Source organism: Tyto alba, unplaced genomic scaffold (assembly GCF_018691265.1).
Source record: "Tyto alba isolate M040663 unplaced genomic scaffold, T.alba_DEE_v4.0 Super-Scaffold_200000100656, whole genome shotgun sequence".
In the NCBI taxonomy this organism is placed as follows: Eukaryota; Metazoa; Chordata; class Aves; order Strigiformes; family Tytonidae; genus Tyto; species Tyto alba.
Window position 1 is genome coordinate 428,414 of NW_024881285.1, and position 7,994 is coordinate 436,407.

Below are 7,994 nucleotides of genomic sequence, written 5' to 3' on the forward strand. Positions count from 1 at the left end.
CCATGTGGGAGGTGATGTTCTCCGTGCCCCAGACGCTGGAGAAGGTTTTGAAGGAGCTTTACATCAGCCTCCAGGAACGCCGCAACAGGCTCTTCCGCACCTACCCAGAGGACACCTGCATCCTTCGCCTGGCTGTGAGTCCCCGGAAAAGCCCCAGGGCCCCCGTCCTCAGCTGCCGCTGGGAGCCAGGAGCGGCACGATGCGGGGAGCCCCGCCAGCTCTGCCGCAAGCTCACTCCTGGGTTTCTTTCAGCTGCTGGTCAGCCCCGACATGGAAGAGGAGGAATTTGCTCAGTTCTACAAGTGCTACAGGTTCCTGAGGCACCCAAGCCTGGCACTGCGCTCCCTGGTGCTCAGGGGCCTCATGACGCTGTCGCAGAGAGCAGAGATGGTGAGCAGGGGGTCGGCGAGGGGAGCCGTGTTGGCAGCCGGGGCTGGGGCAGGGGGTGACGTGGTGGCTTGGCCTCGGCTGGGAGTCCGCAGGTGGGGTCACTGCTCCAAACGCCCTCCCTGCCACGGCAGGGCTGGTGGCTGCCTGGGGAGCTTTCCAGGCACGGGCCCTCTCACACAAGGGAACCGCTCTTCTTCATCCAGGCCAGGAAAATGCAGGTCTTCCTGCCAGACATGATGGAGGTCCTGCAGGACGGCGAAGCAGACCTCAAGATGAAGAACCTGGTGGTCTTCCGCAATGTGATGGGTCACCTGAAGAAGAAGAAGGCCAGCCCCATCGCCGTGCAGCTGGCGGAGCACCTCCTGCCCCTCTTTGCCGAGGTCAGGCTGATGGGGGAGCCTGAGCCCCGCAGAGGGGCACTGGGCACTGAGAGCTGCCCTGCAGCCCAGCCCTGCGAGCAGCACTCGGGGCAGGGGCTGCTCCCCTCCTTTCTGCCCCAGCTCTTGGGGGATGGCTTCTGGGTTCTGCAGCCCAGCCCAGCTCCTCCTGGAGAGCTGCTCTCAGAGCCCCGAGGGCTCCCCCAGCCGCGCTGCGGGGCAGGACCAGACGTTCTCCCCAGAGCCCGTGGCGAGGGGCTGAGGCTGAGCCGCGGTTGCTCAAGTCACGCTGTACTTCTCCCTGCCAGGGCTTCAACCAGCTGCGAGAGCTCTCCATCAGCCTCTTCAGAGACCTGATGAAGACCGTGGTGGGCAAAACCAAGAAAGAGATGAGGAAGAAAGCGCGGCTGGGCCTGCTCCCACTCTTCTTTCGCATGAGTGACCAGTGCCAGCTCGTGGCCAAGGTACAGATTTCAAAGCTCAGCACTGATGTGGGGAAGGCACCCTCATCTGTTTGGGCGAGGGCCTGTTGCAGCTTCCCAGGTGTGGGATCACCCCGGGAACAAAGCCAAGAGGAGGGGGACACCAGGTCTCCTTGCCCAGGCTGTGGTGCCATCTCCCAGCTTCTGGTGCTCTGCAGGCCTCCAGGGAAGCCCTCCTTGCTGCAGCAGAGCTCCTCAGGTGGAAGAAGCTCAGACACCTGGTACAGACCCAGCAGACATGGAGGATTGGCGAGTGCTTGGTGAGGACAACCCTCAAACCCCAGGGCCCGGGTTGGACGAGGGCTGCCCCCCGCGTCGGGGCCGGGGGCTCTGCAGCTCCACCTCGCCTTCCCTGCTCCAGCCCAGAGCCCACAGCCTGGAGCCGCATCCTTGGTCCCTGTCCTCCAGCACAGAGCCCCCACGGGCTCTTCTCCACGCGCCTCTCCCCTCCCTGCACCCGGCGGGAGGGAGGGCTCTGGGAAACTGGGGAGGGACTGGGACATGCCCATAGCCCCGTGCTCTCTCCAGCTGGTGCAGGACAGGAAAAGGGCCGAGGACTACGTGACTCAGAGCCTGCTGTACCTGAAGGACGACCAGGTCACCTTGCGAGAGGCGGCCGTCAGGTTCCTCGGTGAGCCACAGCCCCCGGGGTCCCTCTTCTGGCAGCCCGGCCCCAGCCCCCGCCGCTGCGCTGGCAGCCAGGAGCAGCCCTGGGGCTGCCAGAGCCCCGGCTGCCCCGTGCAGGGCCTTGGCCTCCCTCTCCCAGCCCTGCCCACGCCGGTGGCCTTGGTGGCCGCCTTGCCCGGTCCCCCCCGCCTTGGCTACTGGCCTGCCCTGGGCTCAGCCCTGCGGAGGGGCAGGAGGGCGTGCAGCCGAGCCGGCGGGGCCGGGGGCTGCGCTGCTGGGAGCGTGCTGGGCAGCGGGCGCTCAGACGACGCTCTGTGCCCAGGGCTTGCTGCGCGGCCCCTCAGGGACCAAAGCCAGGAGAAGCTGGCCGAGATCTGCACCGGTGAGTCGGGAGCACGGGCTGGAGGGGATGCCGGGAGGTCTCTGCACACACAGGGGCTCATCTCGGCTCTGTTCCTTTCGCTCCCAGCCCTGCAGCCCCTGCAGAATGACAGAGAACCCTCCATCTGTTCCCTGACCGCTCAGACCGTCTGCATCCTGAGCTCGCAAACGCAGCAGCAGACACCAGGATGCACCCTGCGAGCGCTGTGCTGCTGGTGCTGCTAAGCCAGGCTGAGGGGCGACTTCCCTCGGGGAAACGGCTGCAATTTAATAAAGCTGGGACAAGCCCAACCCCACGGTGTCCTTGCGCTGTGCAGCACCCACAGCGTGCTGAGCAGAGAGTGTCACTGCCGGCCTGTCCCGCTGCCTGCAGGACAGCTGCCCCTCGGCACAGCCTGGCCCCAGGCTTGTTTTACACGGGTTCCCCTCGGGGAGGCTTTCCCCAGTACAAGCCACCTTCGGTCACCCCTGGGGAAGTCTCTTCTTTCGGGAGGCAGAGGGCAAAGGGCAAATGGCAGCCCGCTTTAGGTGCTGGTTCCGAAAGTCTCTTGGGCCAGAAACAGTTACCAGCAAGGTATTGCCCAAAGTTAATGGGAGATGCCTCTTGTAGTTTATTTTTTCAATTTACCACACTACCTTCATTTTACAGGTCATATTTATTTGATAGGAGTGCTGAAGAAGTGTAACTTGTTTAAAGAGTGTTTTCTCTGACCTGAACAGAAGTTTCTACAGATGAATGTGCTGTGCCTTTGTTTATGACAAAATGTTTATGACTATGGCTTCAGTTTTTTCAAACATCCTTATTTGGTCAGGGAGAAAGTTTTCTCCTAGATTTGACCTGAGATTTCTCCCCAGACTGCAATTTCAGTTGTCATTCTGTGCTGCTTGCTTAACATTTGTGCCTTTTCAGCTGAATAAGATACCTTATACCTTGCAATTGTCATAAAACCATTGTATGTAAATTAAGTGCCAGTGCAATTAAATACCGTCAGCACCTTTGCCTCTCAGAGGAGGAGGTGGCTATGATTTCAGGTGCTACTTGGTTAATAGTTAGGGTGACTTCTTCCCGAGTACCAAGAAGAGCAGACCCATCTCCATTTCCCGGGATCACAGGGGTGCAGGGACTTGCCTCTTGGCCGAGCGAGAGAAACAGAACCCGGGAGTGTGGACTGGGATCCAAACCCCGCACCCGTTAGCCAGCGCTGATTCTCAGGGTGAGGGTGAGGGACTGGGACTGGCGCTGCTCTCGGCAGTGACTGGCCCCACAGACACCGCTCTCAGCTTGTCAGTCCCGCCGGCAGTCCCTGAGCTCAGCAGGGACAGATCCTCTGGTGCCAGCCTGGGCAGCTCTTCTGCTTCCAGCATCTCAAGGGGGGCTGCAAAGAAGAGGGAGACTCCCTTGTTACAAGGAGTCCCAGGGGAAAGCCAAGGGCAAGTGGGCACGAGTTACTGCTGGGGACATTCCAGCTGGACACAAGAGGAACATGTTTCACCACGAGAACAATCAGCCGCTGGAATAATCTCCCCAGGGCAGTGGTGGATCCCCCAACAGCGGACACTTTTAAGATTCAGCTGGACAGGGTGCTGGGCCACCTTGTCTAGGCCGGCCTTTGCCAAGGAAGGTTGGACCAGCTGATCCTCGAGGTCCCTTCCACCCTGGGATTCTGTGATTCTGGTTCCGCTGTCTGAGATGTGTGTTTTTCAGAAAATGAAAAAGTCATAAAGTAAGGGTTCTAGTTAGACCTGCTGATACCAGAGACGTGAACAATTCCGTTCAGATACAAAGGATACAAGGAGCAGGCTCCTTTGTGTGCACTTTGTAGATAAGATCAGCAGGGCTGCGTGCCGAGCAGCAGCCCAGACTGTGAGCTGTGACCATCAGTGGGTAAAGTGAGTTAAGGTCTGTACTTCAAAACAACCACCCGAGACCCTTCCCCGATTCTGTACGCTTGCGCAGAGGTAGTTTCACAGGCATTAGATTTTAGAATTTATATTAGAAATTAGAGGAATGAAATTATATGAATGCTAGAAATTATATGATTGTTTATTTAGAATTTCTACGAATGTTTTTTTTTTTTTTTTCTGTATATGATGAGTGTGCTTTTGTCCCTGGGTGTGCATGTTAGGAGGAAAGATCTCCCACGCACCCAGCACTGTAATAAAAGCGTTGGATTTTTAAACTCTCATTTGGCTTGGGGAGTTTTCTTGGTTACGATTTTCAGGAATATCCCCGCTCCCTCCAGCTCTCCTTGATTTTCTGAGCTGAGCTGATCTGTCATTTCCATCCTACAAATCCATGTGCTCTGACGAACTTCCCCCCCAGCGCCGCTCAGCACAGAGGTGAACTGCCCGGCGTGCCCCGAGCGGCGACACGGGGCGTAAAATCACACGGGGAAGGGAGGTGACACCCCCGCCTTGCACGAGGACCCTGCACACACACCCCCGTTACACGAGGACCCTGCACGCGGCTCCTTGCTCGCCCGCCCCCTTCGCACCGGGCGCCGTGCGCATGCGTGCATCCCGGGGCCGGGACTACAACTCCCGGCATGCCCCGCGCGGGAGGGCGGGGAGCCGCGCGCTGATTGGCTGCGGAGGGGGCGGGGCCGGAGCGCGCGGTGGGACCCGCTCTTTGTCGGAGGTGGAGGAGCAGGGGGGGGGGGGGGGGGGGGGCGGAGCTGCGGAGCCCGGGAGTGGGGCTGGGGCTGGGGGGGGCTCCGTGCTTTGGGGGGGCTGTGAGCATCTGGGAAGGGGGCTAAGGGGGCTGCGGCCCCCCGGGGGGCCCGGGAGCGGCGGGTGGGCCCCGGGGGTGCCGGGGAGTGGGGCTGGGGAAAGGCTCGGAGCCCCTCGGGGGGCCGAGGAGTGGGGCGGGGGGGGCTGCGGGCGGCCCCGGGGCTGGGGAGTGGGGCGGGGGGGGCTGGCGGGGGGGGCTGGGAGCCGCCGGCAAGGGCTGGGGGAGCCCCGAGCCCGGGGGGGCTGCGAGCCGGGGGGTCCCGGCCCTTTCCCTGCCCGCCCCAGGCCCCAGCCCGGGGTCCCGGCCGAAGCCCCTCGAGGAGCTGATTTGGCCGCCCCGAGGGACGGCTGGGGGGGCAGCCCCGAGCTGCTCGGCTGGGGCCTCGTTCTTGGGGCAAGAGGCAGCGGGGGCCTGCGCAGCGCTGGGAGCTGGCGCTGAAAATCCCAGCTCGGGGGGGTCGGGGCTGCTTCCCCGCGCCCGGGGCGGCTCCTGCTCCGCCAATTCCAGCCAGGAGCCCCACAGCTTCATTCAGGCTGCTTGGGGTTGTGCTCTTCTTCAAACTCCAGTTTCAGAACTCGAGCAAGTGGATTTTTATTGAACAGTTTTTGATGGTTGTGATGACGGCAGCAGGCTTGCAGAGACGAACCTCAGCAATTCAGCAGTCCCAAACCTTGCCCTTTGTGCCTTTAATAAAGGAATAATGTGAAAACCAATGAAAACTAAAGGGTGTTCGAGCCGTGCATTTTTTCTCTGCATGGGTGAACAAATTTTGGTTTTCTTGGATTAGTCACTGTGTAAGAATGCAAAGAAGGAGAAACCAAGCAGCAATGATGTCTTTTCTTTATATTTAAGACATGCATAGTGATTAAAAGTGCAGCCTAAAGAAAGGACAAAAGATATCAAGGTTTCCAGGAGGCCCTTTCAAAGCCGCAGTTACAACTCAAGTGTGAGACCTGGCTGGGATTTTACTGCTTTAAACATGGTAATCCTGGTCATCCCCTTCCCCAGCCCAGGTGGCAAGGTGCAAAGAGCAGCAAAAAGACTTATTTCTGTTTTTTCCTGTAGTTCCGCTTCGACTCTAAAGGCACGGCTGCTCTTCATGCAGTGGCGGCAGTGGTGTTTCAGGCAAGGAGGGTGTTTGCTCTCAGCCCTTGGCTTTTGTGAGGAGAAAACCCCTGGTTTTGGTAGAAAGCACGCTTACACCAAGGGAAGCCTGAGCCTCATTGGGCTGAAGATGAAGCTTCACCCTTGTGAAGGTTCTTGAGGGCCTTTGGAGGTTGTTGGTGGCCATGTCCTGGGGCCAAGTGCCATCTGGTGAGTCTTGCAGGGATCGCGTTGCTGTGACAAAAAGTGCAGGGTTTGGATCTTTTTCCCCCAGTTTGGAAATCTGGTTTTGGTCGGTGTTTTTTGTTTTTGTTTTGAGGGGGGTTTTTTGTGTGTGTGGTTTTTTTTTTTGGTTGGTTTTTATTTGTATGTTTGTTTAGAAAGGAAGCACAAGAGCAAAGCAGGAGGATTGTTTTTCTGGTCTGAAACCCTCAGCCCTCTCCCCCTGTAGTAAATACTTCCTGCCTTACGTTGTGTACAATGTCGGTGATGTCACGGGCTGTTTTACCTGGGTAGGGAAAGAAAAGGCTCCTCCAAGTCTGAGTTTTTTCGGGCCGAGCCTGGAGGAGGCCCACAGAGGCCTCCTGGACTTGTGTGGGGGCAGGAGTGGGTGATGGCTGGGGGGACGTAAGAGAGCCCTGTACCCCCAGCCCCAACTTTCACCTTCTCATTGCTGAACAGAGACGACATGAGAAAGAGGCAGTGACTGACCGGGGACGAGTGAGCAGTGTCATCAGGATTCACTGTGCGAAGGAGGATTTGGCAGGTGAGTCTCTGCTGAGATGCTGAGAGAGGGGCCACCAGCCCAGCACTTTTTCCCACTCCACAAAGTCCCTACGACGGCCCTTGCTCGGTGTCACCTCACGTTGATATGGGAAAGTGAATACTTAATAAAATATTGTCACCCTGACGAATGAGTCAGCAAGATAATGAGAAACTTCATTATAAGGGACCGTGAAAGATGATAGGAAACTTCTGTTGTAAGAGGCCTTGAAAGATAACAGGATATCCATCTGTTAATTACAGCATCTGCAAGGAGCCATCTGGTTGGAGCCAGTTTTGCGGTTACTGGCTGAAGTAACTCGGCATTCTGGGAGAAAGGTGAAGAGTACACGGTGAAGAAGACTAGGAGCCTTCCTCCAAAAGACCCCGGCTCACAACCTCCGGATGGCAGTATACATGCAGCAAGAGGAGGAGACAGGATAATGAGTTCCCAGAAATAATTATAATAATCACACCTATTCTTAGAAGTAATTGTAATAACCCAGCCTATACTAATGAATATGCATGTTTTTGTATCATAAATGATGCCTGCTTCATGATGTGGGGTGCAAGCTCGGAGGAGCGATACCCCTTGCACCCAGTGCTGCAATAAACATACCTGCTTTATAACTCTTTGTGAGTTGTAAAGTTTGTTTCTGCTCATCAACGTGCAGCAAAACGTGCCATGTTTCTTAAAAAAGCAGCACAACTATTTTCATACTGTTTACTACTATGGCTTTTTAAACAGAGGGAAAAAGCCCCCGCTGAGGCCATGGTGTGAGTTTTCGCCACGGGGCTGGATAATTCAGGGCTTGTTTCCTCGCAGCGGCTGCTCCTGGCTTGGAGAGGTCAGGAGATCAATTTGACAGCTGCAGATGTGGGGCTGTGATTTATCATGGGGCTGATTTGACCTTCTCTTGTCACCTTGTGCCATACAAAGATTTTAAAAATAATTACCTTCTGTTACTGCTTAGTGATCCAGTCTAAGTGTTGTCCAGCCATAGCTGGAATTTGGGAAGAGGTTCAATACTTTCAGGGCACTTTTAAATGGCCCAGAGCCATCACTTGTTGTTGCAAAGCTGGAGTGAAACAGGCTTGGAAAAAGGACAGGTCTGTGACGTTCGGAGATCCAGTGGAAAC

The 7,994-nt window shown here is 57.0% G+C and overlaps 1 long non-coding RNA gene across 1 annotated transcript; it reads left to right on the forward strand.

The window, feature by feature from the left end:
• Window positions 1–5,708: 5,708 nt before the first annotated feature.
• LOC122153547 lies at window positions 5,709–7,209 on the forward strand. The gene is made up of 4 exons (XR_006165453.1): window positions 5,709–5,970; window positions 6,054–6,302; window positions 6,774–6,858; window positions 7,119–7,209. It is a non-coding gene; the product is annotated as an uncharacterized LOC122153547 (long non-coding RNA).
• Window positions 7,210–7,994: the final 785 nt, after the last annotated feature.